Raw genomic sequence first — 22974 nt, forward strand, 5'->3', positions numbered from 1 at the left:
GCAATCATTTTGGTAAACAGTATGGAAGAGTCCTCCCCACAACTGATAAAAGAATTATTAAATGATGCAGCAATTTCATTCCTGGATGTGCTCATTTTTATGTAGCACATTAATGGCTGAGCCAGACATGTTATACTGTGGAAAAATAAGTGCAGAAGGAAGAGGAACATAAGAAGAAACTGGAGGGGTTGGGGATTTAGCTCAATGGGCTAAGGCCCTGAGTTCGTTCCTCAGCTCTGGACAAAGAAAAAGAAAAAACAGGAATGCAAAGAGAGATGCAAACTACAAGCAATAAAATTTTACTTGCTTCAGTCTGGAGGTAGTCCTAGGTAACTATGTTTATTTATATTTATAAATTGGAAATCAATGCAAGCAAGTGAATTTTACAGGCACATTTTATGCAATTAGTTCACAGTACTAAGTCTCATAGGATTGTGGCCTTCAAAACTCTATGTAACACTTGATGTAATAAAATAGATCCAAAAGGAATATATACATTTCAGTTCAGTTGGGCTTCTTTTATTTATTGCTTGCTTTCTTGCTCCCAAAGTAAGAATGACTTGAGTCACATAAATATTTTTGCATTTTTATCCAAGAATATTACAAATTTTATAAAGTTTAACCTAATATTAAGAGCAAGAGCAAGGTACTGGTGGCTCACACCTATAATCCTAAGCACTCAGTAGGCTGAAATCTAAAGATCAGAGTTTGAAGTCAGATCAGGCACAGAAGTCCACAAGTTTCTTATCTCCAATTAACCAGTAAAAAAGCTAGAAGAAAAGCTGTGGCTCAAGTGTTAGAGAGCCATCTTTGAACAAAAAAGCCCAGGGACAACACCCAGGCCATAAGTTCAAGCACCCAGACCAGTACAAAACAGACAAACTAACAAAAAATTCAACTCCTTCAGAAGAACTTGAGTTTGATGAAAAATGATTTATTTAAAGAATATATATTATCACTCTAAGTAAATACCTATAGTATTGCTACTTCCTCAGGGTATCTGGTGATAATTTACCCTGTTTACTGGTAATTAAAACATTTTCCTTGAAGAAAAATTACAAGGAAAATTGTTTTGAGTAAGAAGTAAGAATAAGAAATTTTTAGCCAGGCACCTGTGGCTCACACCTGTAATTCTAGCTATTCATGAGGCTGATATCTGAGGATCACTGTTCAAACCAGTCTGGACAGATGAAGAAAATTGATATATTGTAAATTAAAAGAAAAACTCAGTGTGTCCACAGAGGAAATTGATCATATTTACTGCATAAAGGAAGCAGAAATATTTCATTCTTCCTCTCAGTACAGGACAGAGCTGCTTCAATCTAAATTCTGTACATATTGAACCTACTCCCAGAACCACAACAAAGAATAATTAACTTTGTCAGATGGCTAGCAGCCGAAACAAATTATGTAGCAATGCAGACATTTTCTTCATTTGACAAAGAGAAAAGAAACCGATAAATAACCATTGTTTTCTCTGGTGTTCTTTTTTATCTTATCCATTTTTTATGATTTAAAATAATCCAATAATCTAAACTCCAGTGACTGAAATTTAATAATCAAATAAAAAAAAACCACCACTGACTATATCTTTTATTACTAGCACTGTTTGGGCTATAATTGTTTGACTTTTTGTCCCCATACATTTATTTTTCCATGGTGTTTATTTATCATTCAATATGTGAACCAAACCAGGTATTGTTTTTGAGTTAAGATTAATGCCAGCTTCTCTCTTCTTAATGACTATTAATTGCTTTTCTAGGGCAGATGCACTTAACAATTCCACTAATCATCATGTTGTTGAAAGAACACTGAAGGTGGGGCTGGGGATATGGCCTACTGACAAGAGTGCTTGCCTTGTATACATGAAGTCCTGGGTTCGATTCCCCAGCACCACATATATAGAAAATAGCCAGAAGGGGCGCTGTGGCTCAAGTGGCAAAGTGCTAGCCTTGAGCAAAAAGAAGCCAGGGACAGTGCTCAGGCCCTGAGTCCAAGGCCCAGGACTGGTAAAAAAAAAAAAAAAGAAAAAGAAAAAGAAAAAGAAAGAAAGAAAGAAAGAACACTGAAAGTGTACTTCCAGTTTCTTACTGACAAACAGATTCATTTCTTGAAAAACATAGAAATACATAGAAATAGTTTCCTTGGTAAAAAACTGCCCCACCACAAAAATTCATTGTTGTATGGGAGGGCTGACTTTATTAGCAGAATACTAAAGCTCTAATCATATTTTCATGTTAATAGTAGTTAAATTGACAATTGCTTTGAGTTTAGCTATTTGTCAAATCTGAGAGTCACTGTACTGATTATGTTCATTTATTTAAACATTTAAGTTTTATTTAAATTATTCTTTGTACATATTCCTATAATTCCTAAATGCAAATTAATGTCCCATTCATTTCTGTCACTGGAAAATAGTAATATCACCACAAACAAGAACACACTAAAGCCACCAGCACAACAATGTTCATCTCAGCACAATTTGTTATAGCTAGAATATGGAATCAACCCAGTAGACGATTGGATCAGGAAAATGTGGTACATATACACAATGGAATTTTATGCCTCTATCAGAAAGAATGACATTGCCCCATTCGTAAGGAAATGGAAGGACTTGGAAAAAATTATACTAAGTGAAGTGAGCCAGACCCAAAGAAACATGGACTCTATGGTCTCCTTCTTAGGGAATAATTAGCACAGATTTAAACTAGTCACAGCAGCCCAATAGCCCTTATGAACACATAAGATGATGCTAAGTGAAATGAACTCCATGTTATGGAAACGACTGTTATATCACTGTTGTAATTACTTTCAACATGTGATGTGAAACCGTAGCGTTTATTATTGATGATCCTCTTGTATCCCCTTCCTATGGTTGTACCTGCACTATCTGTGTATCTTATCTGAGTTCATTGGAAACTGTGTATACTGGTATTAGAACTAGGAAAGAGAAAGGGAATACCAAAATCGAGAGACACGGGGTTAAAAAAAAAGACAAACGACTACAAAGCAATACTTGCAAAACTGTTTGATGTAAATGAACTGAACAACTCATGGGGGGGAAAAGGAAAGGGGGAGAGGAGAGGGGGGAATGAGGGAGGAGGTAACAAACAGTACAAGAAATGTATCCAATGCCTAACATATGAAAGAGTAACCTCTCTGTACCTCAGTTTGACAACAAAAATTTAACACAAAAAAAGAAAAGAGTAATATCACACACACATACACATGTACACATATGCACAAACACAAACATACACACATGCAAAGAAACAGAGAAAAGTAACCTTTGAATGATACTGTGTGTTTGAAATTAGCCCTTGAATGGCAGAAAATTTGAGAACTAAAACAATATGTGTGTTTCCTTATCTCATTGAATCTTTCTAAAACAAAACTCACAATTAGAAACACCATTGGCTAAAGTCCATACTTTAAATAAAGTCTACAGGAAGTTGGAAATTTTATTAAGCACATTTCATAATTTCACAATTACTACTAATCAGAGAATACAACATGTAGAAAGACAAACACATAAGTTAAAAGTTCACCGTTTAGGAAAAGATGCTAAATTAAAATAGTATGTGAGAATGTTATCTTTTTTATTTTTTTTCTTTGTCAGTCCTGGGCCTTGGACTCAGGGCCTGAGCACTGTCCCTGGCTGCTCAAGGCTAGCACTCTGCCACTTGAGCCACAGTGCCACTTCTGGCCATTTTGTATATATGTGGTGCTGGAGAATCAAACCTAGGGCTTCCTGTATGCAGGGCAAGTGCTCTTGCTACTAGGCCATATTTCCAGCCCTGTGAGAATGCTATCATGCAAAAAAGAAGAGAAACAAGGTTTAGTTTAAATGTGGCATAGATTTCCACCCTTCCTTTTCACCTGATATTGACATACCACTATTACAGTTTTGTATGCCTTCCTCATCTTCAAAAAAAAAATGCTACCCACAGCATATTCAAGCTGTTCTCTTCCTTGAACAGACATTTTACATGACTTGAATGTCATTTTTTTCTGTTTAATTAATTGATTCATTCATAAAGTTGAAACTCTTTACTGGTTGCCTGTTTTGTTCCTGGTATACTCTCATAGATGTGAAGAAGAAAATGAAATGTTCCTTCTATGCTAAGAACATAACAGTAGATGATACCATGTAGACAAATAATTAGAACCACATGAAGTACAGACATGAAAACAGTACAAGACCAGGGAACAATTGCTTTAGTGTTGGTGTGTGTTGTTCAAGGATACTGACCTTGTAGGGAAAGCAAAACCAGATGTGAGTGTACTCCAGAGCCTTCTAGCTGTTTCACCTTGGCGATTCCCAAGCCCTGTCTGATCCTCCATTTCCTATTTGTAAAAGAGAATAATAATCCAAGGCTTGCTATATTGTTCTAAAGATTAAAGGAAGTGCATGCAAAGCACCTGGAACTTAGACACTAAGTTCATATTAAGGTGAAGCCTGATGTGCTGCTTCAGCAAGAAGTTGTGAATTTTTCTTGTATTTGTTAGAAACCTTGTAAAAAAGTTAAGCAGGAGAATGGCAGGGTCAGAATGACACTTTGGAAAGATTAGTCTGGCAACAGTGAACAGAAAGGCTGGGTGGGGGAAAAGCCTGGAGATCAGAGACAAGTTAAGAGACTATTGAAATAGTTCAGGCATGAAATTAAAAGGAACTGAAAATAGAAGACAGAAAGCATCCCAGGTGACTGGATTGATAAAATGGCAAACTTTCTGCAAAGGAGGTGAATGACATTTCTGTAGAAGAATGAGTAGTAGAACCTTTGGAGAAAGGGAAGTGGCATTACTATAAACTCGACAATAGCTCATACTAAATTTGATTTCAACTCCCTTAAAGATTCTGACATTTCTATGAGGCATGCATTATGTTCACATTTTTAAGATTAAAAAAATAAAGAATACTAGGAAGTTGGATTTGATGAAGAAGGAATAAGTAAGAAGTACTTGAATAAGATTGAAGTCCTGGAGTTTTGCTGATAGACTACATGAGTCATCTATCATTAAGTAACTTGACTACAGGAACAACAGCAACTTTAATAGTAGACATTGACATTGCTAAATATAGAAATCAAGCAAAAGAAAAAGTGTTGAGTACGCAAAACACAATAACCTATATCTACCACTATCAACAATCCACTTTAATATTCTCACAGGGAAATCATAGAGCTCACCTAGTGGGAGGCTCTGTTCTCAGTTGTCTCTCCTGAGGTTCTTCTCAGACATTGGGTACGTATTTGACCTATGTACTTCTAATTCTTCCTAGGCTGTTTAAGATGTATGCTTAAGGGACATAGGAAGCATGTTCTTCAGAGTTGAAATTGCTTAAGATTCCTCTTAATTCTCTATTAAATTCTGAAACGCTTTTTAATATTTATAACTGGCCACGGATACTAGTTATTACCAATAATATTGCCTTCAGTACAATGTGCACCATTCCACAGGGCAGGGTAGAACAGGGAGGCCTGTCTCTTTGTCAAGTATTGGCTCTTCTTTGTTTCATTTCAATATGTCACTCATAGCATTACCATTATATTTCTTTTTTCACAGGTACTTTAATGGACAGTTCTGACATCTGGATGCTAAGCTTGCTCCCCAAGCCACTCAGAGCCCCTGACTATACTACATACTGTGCTAGATCTTCTCACAGACATTACCAGGACTTCATGCAAATTTCAAGCCCTTCATGTTTTTCCTTTTCTTTTTTTCTTGTGTTTTGCTCCTTTTGAATAAAAGTAACAAAGTCACTTTTACATCTTATCTGGCAAGCGGTATGGAGATTCCTCAGTAGGCTAAACATAGAGCTCCTCTATGACCCAGCAGCCCCACTTTTGGGCATCTACCCAAAAGACCACAAACAAGAACACACTAAAGCCACCAACACAACAATGTTCATCGCAGCACAGTTTGTCATAGCTAGAATATGGAACCAACACAGATGCCCCTCAGTAGAGGAATGGATCAGGAAAATATGGTACATATACAAAATGGAATTTTATGCCTCTATCTTGCTTTCTCTGTTGTTCCTCCACCTCCCCTCCCCTGCCACATCAGGATAAGACATTGACAAGTAAATATCATTAAAATATTTAAAATGATAAAATTATAGATGTAGTCTGGCCATGCTATGGTGCATAAGTAAAAAGGAAAAAAGTAGTCTTCAATTATACTGTCCTCTAAAATAAGCTTCAACACTGTTTGGATATATATATATATATATATATATATATATATATATATATATATAAAGTTTTTATATTACAGCTATTTTCAATTATTAGAATAGTGCCAGTGTTGCTATGACTTCTTGCTTTTACATTCCCCATGCCTTTTGGTAAAAATGTCTTAATCTTGAGGTGTAGGTGTCAACAAAATGCATAATGACTTCATAATAAATTGTAGTGACCTATTAGAATTTGCTAGGTCATATTGCTAAACATTGGTGGTTTGAAATGTAGTTATTTGCTTTGGTTATGTAAATGTATTAGTATAAGTGAGAAGTGTCAGATAAAGTGTGTGCATGCTATATAAGACAGGACATGAGCATAGAGCAGTAATTGAGGGAAGCAAAACCCCTCATATTGCCATCCTATCTAAATCTGAAAAAAAAAAAAAAAGAAATTTTCAGTGTTCACCAAATTATATTGGAGAACAATATCTTTACCACATTTTAAAATAATTTTTTCATGTTCAGCTAAAACAGACTCTGATACTCCTTAAAACAATAACTCTGGCTGCCCCTGTAGTTTGGTTCATTAACATATCCCAAAGACTGATGTGTTAAACAGTCACTATTGAACATGTTTTAAACAGTGCTTTTGGTAAGGAGAAAGGGAATGGGAAGAGTGGAATCTCTAAGATGTGGGACCAACTGGGTGTTTTTAGTTGTTGTGTCTTTAAAGAGGGCTAAAAGTGCCTAGTTTCAATCTCTTTGCTTCCTGATTTCTGAGTTAGGACTTCATGTGCTCCCACCATGATGTACTCCTTAATAGTGCCAAAACAATGACACAAATCAATCACAAATTGCAACTTCTAAAATTGTGAACCAAAACAAACCTTTTAACTTCATGATTGTGTCCAACATCTTGTAGTAGTGATGGAAAGCTGACCACTGCAACCATGTATTCCTCTTTGTACTTACCATCAGTGCTAGTTTCCCAGAGAAATATTCAGAGATGGTTCAAGAAAGTTCCATTTTTCTTTAATGTGTTAAATTATCTTTAAGTAGTTGTACAAAGATGTCATATTACAAAGCAGCTTCTGCATACAGTGCTTCCCAATCACTGTCACCCAGTTCAACATTCTCATCTTCCTTTCAATGCACCTATCCCCTTACTTTTTATAATTTTGTGGTATGTACTGTGAATTCTTGATTGCATATCCCTCCCTCACTTTCCCCCTTCATTAACCATAGTAAAAGATAATATATAATGTAGCTAATGTCACCTGTTTTTATGTATAGGTAATTGATTATGTATAGGCAATTGATTGCAAAAAAAAAAAAAAGGTGACCAGGAGAAAATGAAAAAAGTGGACTTAGAAGAGAGTTTTTGAGTGGCTATAGTCACACTCTTATGCCTCCTGAAGAGGTTCTTTGTTATCAAAAGGTCTCGCAACTTACTTTGTAGAAAAAAATCAATAAATTAGGATATATGTCCATATGTCTGGGATAACAAATAAAAACATAAAAAAATCTAAAGAAATAGTAATATCTTTCTCAATGTTCAAATGTCATTTAAAAATAAATTTGCTTGCTATTAATTTGGGCCCTCCTTCAAATAAACCAATACAACACCCCCAAATAGAGAGTTTTACCAGTAAGATGTTCACATATTTCATGAGGCATTACATTCAAGTAAGGAACATGCTTGATTCTACTCTCCCATGACTTGATAAAACAGCTGGTTTCTCTAAGTGAATTTTACAACAGTAGAATGAATTACAGAAATGTCAAGAAGACACAAGATTGTATCTGTGATCAATATTCTGTGAAGAAGTAGGCTTTATTGCTGTCGCCTTAAAATGTTAGATATTTTTCAAATTAATATGTAACCTTTTCTTCCCCATCTTCTCATTATGGTCTACTAGTTCTCTTAGTTGTTATTTATAACCATGGATTCCTCAAATGTCCTCCACTCAACAGCTCAAATATTTTCAATAAAATATTCAAAGGCACATGATGAGCACCTAGTTCAAGGAGATAATGCAGATGTTTGACTTGGCCTGGAGTGTGTTGAGTTTCCCATTTGCTTATACAGCTTACCAAAGTTTCAAGATATACACATTTTTATTCCAAATGCCAATCAAGATGGATGGAATAAAAGAGACTAATTTATGCACAAAGCATTCTATACATCTACTTTTGAGGTAGTCTCCAGAAAAATGTGGTATGGTGTTGTAGACCATGGAGTACTGAGTCAGGATGAGAAAATGTTTTTAAATTTTCTTCTTGTCAGTTACCTCCATAGTTGGCATTGGCAAAAGCTAAAGCAGAGCTCATCTGAAGGCCTAAAATAGAGATGTAGGCTTTAAATGTAAATATCAGAGAAAAGTGGTTGGCCAGAGGGTTCTGAGTCCTTTGCTGCATGAAAATCACTTCAGAGATTACAGAGCAGTATATGTGATATCTGGAGGGCATCCATTCCCCATGATGCCATGTCTTTGTAATATCTACAGTCAGACCTGAAAAATTGCACATTTGCCAAGAGGTGAATTCTTCAGGATGAGCTCAAACCTTAAAGAGAGCAAGGCTTTCCTTGATATGTAGGGCCTCTGAAATTGTAAATGAGAAGAATGGTTCAAAGAAGTATAAGTCTAATATGAATGACATGATGAAAACTTAGCAGAAGATGCTTCAACAGAAATATTATATCAAAATTCTGTTATCTGTATGGGAAAATCATTCCAAAGAATGACACCAGTTTGTAAAGAAGCTAAGAGATAAATGAATAACTAGAAAAGAATTAAAAGTAGCTTTGTTTCTCTGAAGTAATTTACATTCTTGTTAAACTATTGTTTGTATTCACTGATAGACCAATAGTCTAGTTAAGTCTTCCAGTGGCCTTTAAAGTAACTTTTCTTGTTAGTAAAAGTGTAGATAATAGTGAATTTATTGTATTTTAACTATTAATCATGTTATCCCATTTGAAAACTAGATCTCATGGACTAATTCTACACAAATAATGTGAGAAATTGCTTGAGAGTTTTCTTGACTAAGTTTATACTTCCCAAGATATTTTTCAAGAGCAAGCTCAATAATTTGGAAGCCATCTGTTACATAGACAAAATTGATGCAATTGAATCAAGGAATTGGGGAAAACCCAGCAATCTCCTCATGGGAAAGAGAAAATGAAAGGGTGTAGTAGAATTCCACTAGAATTGTTGAAAACTCTTACTTCTGACAATGCATCTAATTAGAGAAATGTTTAACACTCATGTCTACAACTGCATGCATTAATCAATGTAGCATTTCCAGATTGTGTTTACCACAAGGAAAATATACCCTTTCTTTCACCTACTCTGTTTATTTAACTAATATCAAGAAACTCTGTTTTTAAAATACCCAGATAAAGAAAACCCGATGTGTGTCAAATAATCTTAAAAATTATACATGAAATTAACAAATACTTCTATTAGCAAATTTTATAGTTCAATGAATTCATTACCTTTAGCAGGAAATGAATCTGAAATGAAATATGGTTAAGGAAAACAATGAACATATGTTACTAAAAGCATGGGTAGGTCTTCAAGAATGAAGTCTAAAGGCACTTCAGAGGAGCAGAACATTCCTAGAAAAGTCAAGTATTCAAGTTTCATATAATTGTTATTATTTTCAACATGCCAGGTGAAATCATGCCTTTTTCTTTTGGATTTCTTTCCTGTGGTTTTCTCTGATATTGCTATAACTGAATTTAGTCCCTTGGATATTGCATATATGTGTATTGGAACTAGGGAAGGAAATACCAAAATTGAGAGACAAAGGATAAAAAGACAAACCAATGCAACAGCAATATTTACAAAACTATAAGTTGTAAACCAACTGTACAACTCATGGGGGAAGAAGGAAGTGGGGAGGGGCGAAGCAGGGGGAAGAATGAAGGAGGAGGTAACCAGTTGGATAAAAAAAGTACTCACTGCCTTACATAAACTGTAACCCCTCTGTACATCACTTTGACAATAAAGGATTTTTTTTTAAGTCAAGTATCTTACATTGTCCTGCACAGTGAGCCATTAATCAGTACCAGAGAGAAAAAAGTCCACTTATTTCAAGGGAATGGCTACCAGAATATTTAGCAGAAGTAGATTTTGAATGTACCCTTAAAAGCAAGAAAACTACACACACAATACAATGGTTCTAGAAATTGATTTAAATATTTTATTCTCTTTGTGGTTGAACCAGACAATTCATATTATATTTTAGCATTTATTGTTTGATCGGGCCTCGAAAATACAGTGATAAGAAAATTACATATGATTGGAATCTATATTCTGTGTAGAGAAGGAAATAATTCATCGATAAATAACCACACAAATATACACATGCAAATTTCACAAGTACAAACAAATAATTAAATAAAAATAGGATGGGTGGAAAGGTTGCTCTAAACAAATAGGTCTGAAAGAAATTAGTCATGAGTTCCCATTCAGATATTTTGTTATATTTTACGTTAAAGTCTAGAGAAATTAAAAAAAATCATGAAGGAAAAAGTAAAGTACTAATGAAAAATATTTCTCATAAAAGCAAACTTGTGAAACAAAAGTGGAAAAGAGTAATAATATTAATTAACTTGTCTTTTGTAATCAAAAATCTGGTAACATAAAAAGGAACTAGACCTTGGTTATGTAAAGGATCCACAATATAATATATAAATACCTAGCACATTCCAAAAGCAGAAGTAAATATTACTGTCTGAATAAAACAAGATGACATTAAGTCTTTATTAAGCTTATTGAAGGTACCATCACATGCATGTCATCTACCTAAAAAGGTTTCATTAATTAACAATTGACCAATATTAATTAACATTAGTCAAGTGATAAAATATGCTACTTTCTTAATACCAAAACATAATGAATATAATATAATTAATTTCCTCTTTTTGTAGAATTGATTAGAAATTACTGTGATTAAATAGATTATACATAAATTATGATTTGGGGGTATTTATTTGGTAAGTAATAATGTAGAAAAATGATGCTTGTTGCAATTATTTCAACATGCCATGTGAAACTGTAACCTTTTTTTCTCTGGTATTTCCTTCCTGTGGTTGTACCCCCTGCTATCACTGTATCTGATCTTAGTACCCTGGGTACTATATATATGTGTATTAGAACTAGGGAAGGGAAAGGGAATGCCAAAATTGAGAGACAAAGCATTAAAAAGACAAACTATTCCAGAAGCCATACTTGCAAAACCATTTGGTGTAAACCAACTGTACAATTCATGGGCGGGGGAGGGGGAGAAGAGGGGGGTGATGAGGGAGGAGGTAACAAGTTGAACAAGAAATGTACTCACTGCCTTACATATGATACTGTAACCCTCTGTACCTCACTTTGACAATAAAGGAAAAAATGGTACTTTATGTTTTGATGTTATAGGAAAAGTCTTCCCAGGGAATCTTTCTAATTTTCTTTTCTTTTTCTGTTCATTTTTATTGTATTTCTTTCTTTTCTTATTTTTATCTTATTTTATTCTTTTCTTATTTATTTTTAATTTTCATGAACTTTTAAAGGTTGTACAAGGAAGTTACTATTTAACAAGTCGGTCTAAAAATCAACCTTTTCATTATTCTCCTGATTCCATCTGCTCCTTCTTTCGCAGACTCATTTAACATTTCCCACTTTCGTTATCACAGTGTACATAGAATATTTTTGTTGTATTTGTCTCCTCTTATCTTTTTCACTCATTCATCCCCGTCCACTAGCCCCTCACATACAATCTTGTTTTAGTCTCTTGATATTCATTTTCTTAATCTGTTAACTGATCAAAACATTTTTCCTATTGAGTTTGATTTCTGTATACTATTGTAGCCAATTATATTATGTACTAATGTACATAAGCATATTGTTCTACATAATTTTATATGGGAATTTGTGTTTTGAGTCTTAGTTCTGCACATAAGAGAAAACATGGTAGTAATGGGGTTGGAATTCAGGGCCTGTGTTTGTTAAGCTGGTACTCTACCACTTTCTATCCTGTTTTCTTCCGGAAATTTTTGACATAGGTTCTCTGGAACTTTCCTGGGTTGGCCATGGAATATGAACCTTCTGATTTTAAGTCTCCCTGTAGCTAGGATAACAGAAATGAACTACCAGAGTATATTAGGTAAACAGTATGGCTAACAGAAATTTTCAAAAAGTGTTGACAGGCTGATAAAGTAAATGTTTTAAATATAAATATTTAACAAAAAGTGAGCCATTTCTTTTTAATTCTATATCTTGCCTAGTTATTTCTCCAGATCATATTTTAAGCAATTTGTATATAATGTGCTCACCATTGATCTCCTCATTACTTCCATTGTGGGTTAAATAAGCTTGTTTACGAAGTTGTATGTTTATGCTCTTCACTGAATTTAAGTTCTTCTTTCCCTTTCTCTCCCTCTTCTTTTGAGACCAATTACCTATACCATTGACACTTAGCAGGCAGTTTTCTTTTTTTTTTTTTCTTTTTATTATCAAACTGAATTACAGGGAGGTTACAGTTTCATACCTTAGGTACTGGATACATTTCTTGTAGTGTTTGTTGTCTCGTCCCTCGTTTCCCCTCCCCCTCCCACTTCCGGCCCCCCCCCCCCGAGTTGTTCAGTTCATTTACACCAAACAGTTTTGCAAATATTGCTTTTGTAGTTGTCTTTTTTTTTACCCGGTGTCTCTCAAATTTGGTATTCCCTTTGATTTTCCTAGTTCTAATACCAGTATACATGGTTTCCAATATACTCAGATAAGGTAGAGAAATAGTGTAGGTACAACCACAGGAAGCCGATACAAGAATATCATCAGTAATAGAAGCTACAGATACACATAGCATGTTGAAAGTAGTTACAACTGTGATATAACAATCGTTTCCATAACATGGAGTTCATTTCACTTAACATCATCCTATATGTTCATAAGGGTATAGCTATTGGGCTCTTGTGATCCTCTGCTGTGACTTGCCTAAACCTGTGCTAATTATTCCCTATAAGAGAGACCATAGAGTCCATGTTTCTTTGGGTCTGGCTCACTTCACTTAGTATAATTTTTTCCAAGTCCTTCCATTTCCTTACGAATGGGGAAATGTCATTCTTTTGGATAGAGGCATAAAATTCCACTGTGCATATGTACCACATTTTCCTGATCCATTCGTCTACTGAGGGGCATCTGGGTTGGTTCCAGATTCTAGCTATTACAAATTGTGCTGCTATGAACATTGTTGTGCTGGTGGCTTTAGTGTGCTTTTGTTTGTGGTCTTTTGGATAGATACCCAAAGGTGGGGCTGCTGGGTCAAAGGGGAGCTCTATGTTTAGCCTTCTCAGGAATCTCCATGCCGCTTGCCAGAATGGCAGAACCAGTTTACATTCCCACGAACAATGAAGTAGGGTTCCCTTTTGGCCACATCCCCTCCAACAATTATTATTGTTAGTTTTCCTGATAATGAACATTCTTACCAGGGTGAGGTGGAATCTCAATGTTGTTTTGATTTGCATTTCTTTTATGGCCAGTGATGTAGAGCACTTTTTCCTATGTCTCTCGGCCATCCTCATTTCTTCATCAGAGAAGTCTCTTTTTAAGTCTTTAGCCCATTTGATGAGAGGGCTATTGGTTCTTAGCGGTTTTGTTTTGGATGAAGGTAGATTTTTTAGTTCTGCACATATTTTAGATATGAGGCCTTTGTCTGTTGAATGGCCAGTAAAGATCTTCTCCCAATCTGTGGGCTTTCTGTTTATCTTGCGTGCTATGTCCTTCGTCCTGCAGAAGCTCTGCAGTTTGATGTAGTCCCATTTGTCCAACCTTTCTTTGATTTGTAGCCTTTCTGGGTCTTTGTAAAGGAAGTTCTGTCCTGTGCCAAGGAGCCCAAGTGTTTCTCCTACTCCTTCCTTTAGTGTTTTCAGGGTGTCTGCTTTGATTTTGGGGTCTTTGATCCATTTGGAATTGATTTTGGTGCAGGGTGATATAAGGAACTAGTTTTAGTTTTTTGCATGTGTTGAACTAGTTTTGTCAGCACCATTTGTTAAAGAGGCTATCTTTCTTCCAAACTTCTGTTTTAGCTCCTCTATCAAAGATTAAGTAGGCGTAGTTCTGTGGGTTCATTTCTGGGTCTTCAATTCTGTTCCATTGGTCTTCAGGCCTGTTCAGGTGCCAATACCAAGCTGTTTTTATTACTATAGCTTTATAATACAGCTTGAACTTGGGTGTTGTAATTCCTCCAGCACTTTTCTTTCTCCTTAGGATTGTTTTTGCTATTCTGAGTCTTTCATTATTCCATATGAATTTCTGGATTGCTTCCTCTATTTCATTAAAAAATGGTGTTTGGATATTAATGGGTATTGCATTGAATTTGTACATAGCCCTTCACAATATTGCCATTTTGATTATATTAATTCTCCCAATCCAGGAGCATGGGAGGTTTTTCCCTTTCCTTAGTTCTGCCTTCATTTCTTTTTTCATGTTTTTAAAGTTCTCATCAAAGAGGTCTTTCACTTCTTTGGTTAAGGTTATTCCTAGGTATTTTATGTTTTTTGAGGCTATTGCGGAAGGAGTTACTTTCCTGATTTCAGCCTCGGTCTTCGGGTCATTAGCATAGAGAAAGGCCATTGATTTTTGAGGGTTTATTTTATATCCTACAAATTTGCCAAAGTTTTGGATGAGCTCTAGTAGCTTGGGGGTAGAGTCTATGGGGTTCTTTAGGTATAGGATCATGTCATCTGCGAAGAGAGAAAGTTTAACTTCATCTTTTCCTATTTGGATCTCCTTTATATTTTCTTCTGGTCTAAGTACTCTGGCTAGGAATTCTAGTACTATGTTGAAGAGCAGGGGAGAGAGTGGACATCCCTGCCTTGTTCCTGTTTTTAAAGGAAATGGCTTTAGTTTTTCACCATTTAGAGTTATGCTTGCTGTTGGTTTGTCATAAACTGCCTTGATTATATTCAGGAATGTTCCCTGGAATCCCAGTTTTCCAGGGCTTTTAGCATAAATTGGTGCTGGATTTCATCAAACGCTTTTTCTGCATCGAGTGATTTAACCATGTGGTTCTTTACCTCGCTCCAGTTGATGTGGTGGATTACATTAATTGACTTGCGTATATTAAACCAACTTTGCATCCCTGGGATGAATCCAGTTTGATCGTAGTGTACGATTTTTTTGATGAACTGTTGAATTCTATTGGCCAGAATTTTGTTGAGATTTTTTGCGTCTATGTTCATCAGGGAAATCGGTCTATAGTCCTCTTTCCGTGATGAGTCCCTGCCTGGTTTTGGGATGAGGGTTATACTGGCTTCATAGAATGAGTCTGGTAGTGAACGTTCTCTTTCAATTTTCATTGAAGAGTTTGAGAAATATTGGTGTGAGTTCTGTTTTGAAGGCCTTGTAGAATTCTGCTGTGAATCCCTGGCCCTGGGCTTTTCTTGGATGGGAGATCACTTATTGCTGTTTCTACTTCAAGGCTGGATATGGGTCAGTTTAGAAGGTTTAAATCTTCAAGGTTGAGTTTGGGGATATCAATTTTTTCAAAAAAAATCATCCATTTCTTCCAGGTTCTTGAATTTGTTGGCATAAAGGTTTGCAAAATAGTCCCTTATTATGGTCTGAATTTTGGTTGTTTCTGTGGTGATGTTACCTGTTTCATCTCTTATCTTGTTTATTTGAGTTTTAGCAGGCAGTTTTCTTAAAAAATATTTTCTCTTGTCCATTCAGATTAGGTAATTTATACAGATTTATCTTCAAATATATTGATATTTTAAATTAATTCTACATTGAACTTCTCTAGTGAATTGTCTTAAATATTCTATGTGTTATTCCTAGAATTTGCAGTTTTATTTTTTACAAGTTGTATTTCTTTGTCTTCACTTTTAGCTTTCTTTGTGTGAAATACTAGGGAAAAAATCTTATTACTCATACTTGATGTTGCTTTAAAATCAATAAGATTATTTAGTTCTTTCCCTAGCTATAATATATCTTAAATTGCTATAGCATTTTGTTTTAAAAACCTTACTGTGTATTATTCCTGCATTTCTTCTGTAATCTATCATAGTAAATATATTACTTTTTACTACTTCACCATTATGATATTATGTAATTTTTTTAGAAATAACAAGTTCTCTACAATCAGTAGCTTTCCAGGGCTTGAAGAAGCTGGTACCAGATTGCAAGTTGAGGTTCCTGTTGAGATACAGCATATTGATTGGGAGAAGATGGGTTCAATGCTTCTTTTATTTAGAATTAAAATTAAGTAACAACAAGTGGGTCATTTATTAGCCTGGGAAAAGAAACAATGTGGAATTTAGAATGACAGATTAATCTGTCAAATAATGTCAAATAAGAGTACATTCCATGACTTGCTATGTGGTTGCGTGTGTTTGAATCAGTAGATAGGGTTTTTTTTTTTTTGCTCTCATCACTTGCCTTTACCAACATGAAAGGTTTATAACATGGTACACTTTTCTTAATAAATTCATATGATATAATTGGCAAGCTATTTCAAGTTAAATGGCACAAAATATTCATGGTGATAATAGTGACTATAAAGAGGGTTTCTTGTTTGGCAGGACAGAATCCATATTCAAAATGCTTGAAGTTAGCATCTCCCTAGGAAAAAAACCCAATAATTTAGAAAAACAGGTGTGAGAAACAAACTAGCTAATGAATTGTTAAACAAGTTTTATATATTATTTATCAAGATCCATTCTAAATGCTTTTGATGTGACTCATTAGGCTCTAGTTTCCCTTCTTTTTACCTCTCTTACTTCCTGTATCTGACAATGTTCTGTCACAACTCTTCAAAGATCTATCATTTGTCCTATTTCTTTCAGTTCATTTTCTTCACATGGTTAAATATTTCATGGCAAAGTCATTCCAGTTTTTTCATATCTACAGAGCTAATAAGACAGTTTTTATTGTGTATTATACAACACTTATCTACCTTTCACCCTGGTTTTACTCACTAATGCTATACTCCTTGACAAGTACATATGGCAACTGATCACGTGTCTGGACCTTTATTTTGTAAATTTGGAGTATTTTTTGATGAGTATTTAAGTTCAATTGCATCCTTTAAAGTAGGAATTATAGATTCTCCATGACACTCATGCCTAGATATATCTTAGTGTTTGAGAAGCAAATAGAAATGTTTTTGTGAATACCTTTGAGTGTCAGCAGCTGTTTTGGGCTGGGAAAAACAAGAGAGATCTTAGAGGACTCTGACATGTTGAATAAGTCTGTTGAGCTTGGTTTATTTACATAGCATGCTCACTCTGTGTTATTGTTCATGATGGGTTACAATCAGGAAGTGAGTGAAGGCTGAAAGAAAAATGAAGCATTGTTGGGAGAGAAAGCAAGTAAAGGCTGTATATAGATAGATCAGCCACAAACCTCACAGGAATGCCTTAACCATTAATCAGTCACATGATCCAAGTTCACAGTGAGTGAATGAAACTATTGCTGCTGAGGTAAGAATGAAAGTGCAGTTAGTCTTCGGATTTTATCTCTTATGTTTCAACAGTCAGAAATTCTCCTATAAGATTTTTAACTTTCACCACCTACAGAATGTGTTACTTTGATCCATTTGGAAAGTTGCCTGGGAAGACAGAGGCACTGGAGTCTTATCTGTAGACCTTGAGTATTTAGGCTATTGATGCTTACACAAAGGTTGCTGCTAAGGGGGAATTGCTGATGGTTTGTTACTCCATGTTCCTAGGAAATAATAAGTGGATGCCAATTTTTTTCTCTGTTGGGCAGCTGTGTGAGGGATGGAGGTATCCAGTGAGAAAGATCTATGGAGCAGAGCATCATGAGTAGATGTAATGGCACCTAGACACTGGGACAGGTACAGAATATATTCTGACACATTGAGATGAGCTTGCATTTTATCATATCCATCCAAAAGGTGGAAACAGGTAGTCCCTTCTTCTCTGAGTAGAATGATTCACATTGGCAACTATGTAGGGCATCTGAAAAAGAATTTAATCAGACTTTAGCAAACCAAGAATATTAACAGAGATATCAACCTCATGCTTGCAGTTGGTTTTGGAACTTCTCGTAGTATCTTTAGTAAGATGGTCTGGATTTTTGTCTTCAAAGAGTCTCAGCCATTCCTTATCTTATCCTCATCAGGCTATGCTTAATTTGATTGCTTATATACTATTACTAACAGGCATAAAATCATTTAGAGATGTCAATTGAGCCTGTTTCTTATGAGGCAGGTCTTTTCCCCTCAGTTGCTGACCCACATGCCAATAATCTATAGGTGTGACATCATTGAAACTCTCAGAAGTATGCTGTAGTTATCTCTTAGGCCTCTCTTTCAATCCAATCAATTTGGTAGTCAAAATTAACCATTCTTAGATATCAAGGTAGCATTGGCAAATATGTGATTGGAGTTCATAGTGACAGAAATGTCAAATCATGGATCATCTGCATGCAGGTATTAATAGAAGACTCAGCAAGGATGGAATAAAATGTCTGGGGTTAGATTTATTTTTTTGGTGCAATATGGTGCAATAAGCCTGCAAAATGAATGATATGCACACATTCTAAATATTCCGCAAAGGATTTTTATTTTCTTTTAAATAATAATGATGCAATTTTTGTGTTTACCCATTTGAATCAACTGATTTTAATGATTAACTCCTATGGAAAGTTAATTGTAGTGTAATGATGAGTCTTTGATAAGGCCAGTATGGACTTTTATTTTCATAAATTAATCTGTATAATGATTACCCAATTAGTCATTTTGAGAACAAAGGTAGCTGGCAAACATTTAACAGTTTATTGAATATTTTCTGTTTTTTCAAGTGTAGAGACTCAAATTCAACATATTCACTTTAATAATTTAATAGGAAAGTACAAATTTAAAATACTAGCCACCAAGCAATCAATATTTACTGACTGTTGTTCCCTGTTGTCATCAGATTTCAAGTAGAATGTGAAAAGGCAAATGGTAAGCAAATTACCATGAATAAATGCATCCCCACAACTATAAAGGATATAAAGTAAAAACTATGCAGAATCTAATAGGATATAAACAGTTTTAAACATGACAGAATTGAATTATTATAAAGCATTGAATATTTTATGTTAGAAGAAATCTGAAGTTATTTTTTAAGCCTTGATATAATCCAGATTTAAAGGAGGTATTTGAGAACACACACTGGATGATTTGAATAGCATTTTACCATGAATACGGACCTTTTTTAATCCCAGAATTTGTATAGTCCAAAGAAATATAATCCAAAAAAGGAAAGAGAAAGGCATCAAAGAAAAGAGGGAAGACATGAAAGAGGGAAGGAGGAAGGAAAGAGGAGAAAAAGGAGAGAAGGAAAAGAGGAATAGAAGAAGGAAAAAGAAGAAAGAGCAATATGTAAATTAGAATTAAAGCAAAGTTTTTTGTCAAGTAAATATAAGAACTTGTCTTTTATTTGGCATATATTTTCTTCACCTTCAATACTCATTTTATGGCAAAATATCCTTAACTTATTTGAGCTAAGATGAAGTGACCAAGCTAAATTACTAATGTTTTGTGTCAGTCATACAATAGATCTCCAAACATATTACTAGAATATAAAGCCAAAATCTGTAGGAATAAGTCACAAGATTTAACATCAAGTAAAACCATGAAGAAGAATAAATTGACTAATTCTATTTCTGATATGCATTTTTAGAAATGGGAGTAATTATTTTCTTGAAATAAGTTACTGTCCTGTAATATAGGAGTCTTTTATGTTCTTGTTAAAGACAGGATTAAGATATTGTTTATTAAGGAGAAGGTCTTCATTGTTTAGACAAACTGCTTTCAGTATTGAGTATAATTTCATTGAATTAGTATTGTTTGGCTCTGATTCCAAGAAAGCATTTAGAGACCAAATCATGTGTTAGCTCCCAGCTACAATGTATGATTTATGCTTCTAATTTCAAAATTTTTAATGCTGCAAAAAAGAAGTGATGGCAAAATTGCTAGCCTCCAGGTCTAGATCTGGATATTGATCTTGGCTAGGTCACAACATGATATGTTATTTAAATTCTGGAAATAATGTTCACATCTCAAGTCTCATCTTTAGCATGGTTTTCAGTTAAATCAGAAAGCATTGCAAGTTTCACTAAATTGTTACTTTGAGTCCTATGAAGAAAGTCTAAGTGTTAACAATGTGTTTTGAATTTAGATATTATCACCACATGACAAAATGAATCAGGTTTTTATTTCTTTGCCCTTCCTCCAATTAAAACAACAGCAATGTCAAAAATGAAAATTCACAATAATCCTTAGTGTCCAATTAACAACAAAAGGTCCTATTCCAATTCACAACCAGGTCACATATCTCTAAAACCAAATGCATTATGTACATCTGAATTTATTGAACTATCTATTACAAATTAAAACAAATAATATTTATATTGATTTCATATGCCCAGTAAAATATACACTTCTCCTTATTAACATTAAAATATGTCAAGATTCCCATGTGCCTTTTATTCAATGATTAAAATCAAATTTTGGGTAAAAAGTCTGTGTACTTTACAGGAGTAGTTCTTTAAATTCCAAATCTGTAATGAAAATAACTTTGCATTTTTATTAATGGTAAAAATTTACAACTTCCATTTCTCCATGGAAAGATATGGTTAAGGAATAAATATATGCAGTATACATTTAATACTGCATTATATAATCCTTAATTACTTTATTTATGAACAGGTGACTTCATGAATCAAAAAATACTAGCATAGAATGTTATAGAATCCTAATATTCAGAATAATCATCTTTATTTTCTGATATTGATCAAGATGTATAAATATCATCCAAACATTAAAAGATAAATTCAACCATTTCTTAGTAATTTTTATCTATGAATGAGTTACTTTTAAATAATTTGTTTTTGTTTTGTGACCTTGATTTATTATATCATACTGTTGAGAAAAAAAATTAAAGATAATTCTTATGTCCACAATAAAGCAAAACTTGCTATATTAAAGGGTATTATTTAGGTTACCTAATTTATATGGACTAAATTCTGCAACATCAGCTAGTTTTACTGGGTTAGATATACATGGTTAGACATCTGATTTATAGTACTAGCCTTGTAGCAATTGTAGCAGCATTATAATTCAACAGAAATTCATAAAAATTTCATTGTAATTTTCTTGCATTTTATTGTGTCTGTTTAAAATTAACTTAGAAAATGCTAGATTCTTGATTTATTTTTACTTTTCCTGTCTACATAATTCCAGAATCAATTATAAAAACAGCAGACAGTAAGATATAAGTTAATTTTTACTAAATGACAGGTATCAAGATAAATTAGAGGTGGGAAAGATGGCGCCGACACAGTAGGGAGGCACCCCGACTCGCCCCAACTGAATAGCGAGCTGGGAACTTCAACACCCAACACCCCATCAAGAAGCAAAACCAGCAGCCAGAAGCAGTGGAGAAACGCAGGAAAACAAAAAGGAGCAAAAAAGAAGAGCCAAAAACCTGCACGGAGCCGGAGAATCTCCCGGGCACCCTCCACCCACCAGCCGACCCTGGCCCAAACAGGGCCAGGCTGGGAAAGGGGAACCCGGCGATCGGCAGACAGGCTGCCGGGAGCGCAGAATTCAGACAGAGGGAGACTCCACGGTCACTAGGGAGGGTGCGGACCAAGACACACAACAGCAGCGATGAGAAGTTCGGGTCCACACCGGGTTCAGACAAATGGGGGCTGGGGAACCCAGCGGGGCAGAAGGAGGGAACCGGGAAAGCCACTACGACACTTCGCCACCGTCTGAAGGACCAACGGCTGCGTGGGACACACACACAATCCAGGATCAGTGAGTCCCCCATTACCCCCTCACCCAACGGGAGACCAGCTATCAGAGACCCAAGCCCTACAAAGAAGCTACATCTCCCTCCCTCCCCCTCCCCACTCCGAGAGAACAAAGAACCCCCAAATCAGATGCTGGGAAGTCAGTTTAGAAGGGGAAGGGCGGAGCAGCCCCAAGGTCACACAGGATTCAGATCTGGCTGAATCAGCCCTGCCCCCTTCCCAACAGGGGCTGGGGGATGGCCGGCAGTGCAAGCCCCACCCAAGGCACCTGGACCTCGAGGACTCTTACAACTAAAATCACAGGTGCTGGTGGGCAATACCAGCACAGCAGGGACACCTGGGCCTGATCATATCCCCTCCTCACAGCGGAGGCAAGGTCTGAGGGTGCTAACCCACACCCGGACAGTCGATCCCACTGGGCCCCACACATATCGCCAACGGACTTGTGGGAGGGCGCAAACACAACCCCACAACCCGGGGCTCGCTCTGGGAGGCGTACCCCGCTAAAGTGGATGGGGCCACAGTGCCAGTGCCTGCTGTAGCGGGCACACAGCACACAGGAGGGCTGGACCCCCGGCACGCCCACTCTGGTAGGCGTACCCAGCACTGGTGGGCGGGGCCACAGTGGCAGCTCCTGCTCCGGTAGACACGCCTACACAGGAGGGGGGTGCAGAGCTACAAACCAAACCTGAGAAGCCAGCCACAGATTTCCAGATGTGCAAACCACAAAGAAACATAACACAGTTTATCAAAGAGCAAGCCAACTCGCCAGCTCCAAAAAGCAGCACGACTGAAGAGGAGATGGAGACTAAAAAAGCAAATGATGCCATGTTAACAGGAATGATGGAAAGTGTCAGAAATGAAATCAGAAAACAATTCCAGGAGTTTAGAATGGAAATCTTGAAGGACACCAAGGAAGCCAAGAAGGAAATGGAAGCAAAAATGGATATAATGCAAGCCTCCTTTAAA

This window comes from Perognathus longimembris, chromosome 12, assembly GCF_023159225.1.
Source record: "Perognathus longimembris pacificus isolate PPM17 chromosome 12, ASM2315922v1, whole genome shotgun sequence".
In the NCBI taxonomy this organism is placed as follows: Eukaryota; Metazoa; Chordata; class Mammalia; order Rodentia; family Heteromyidae; genus Perognathus; species Perognathus longimembris.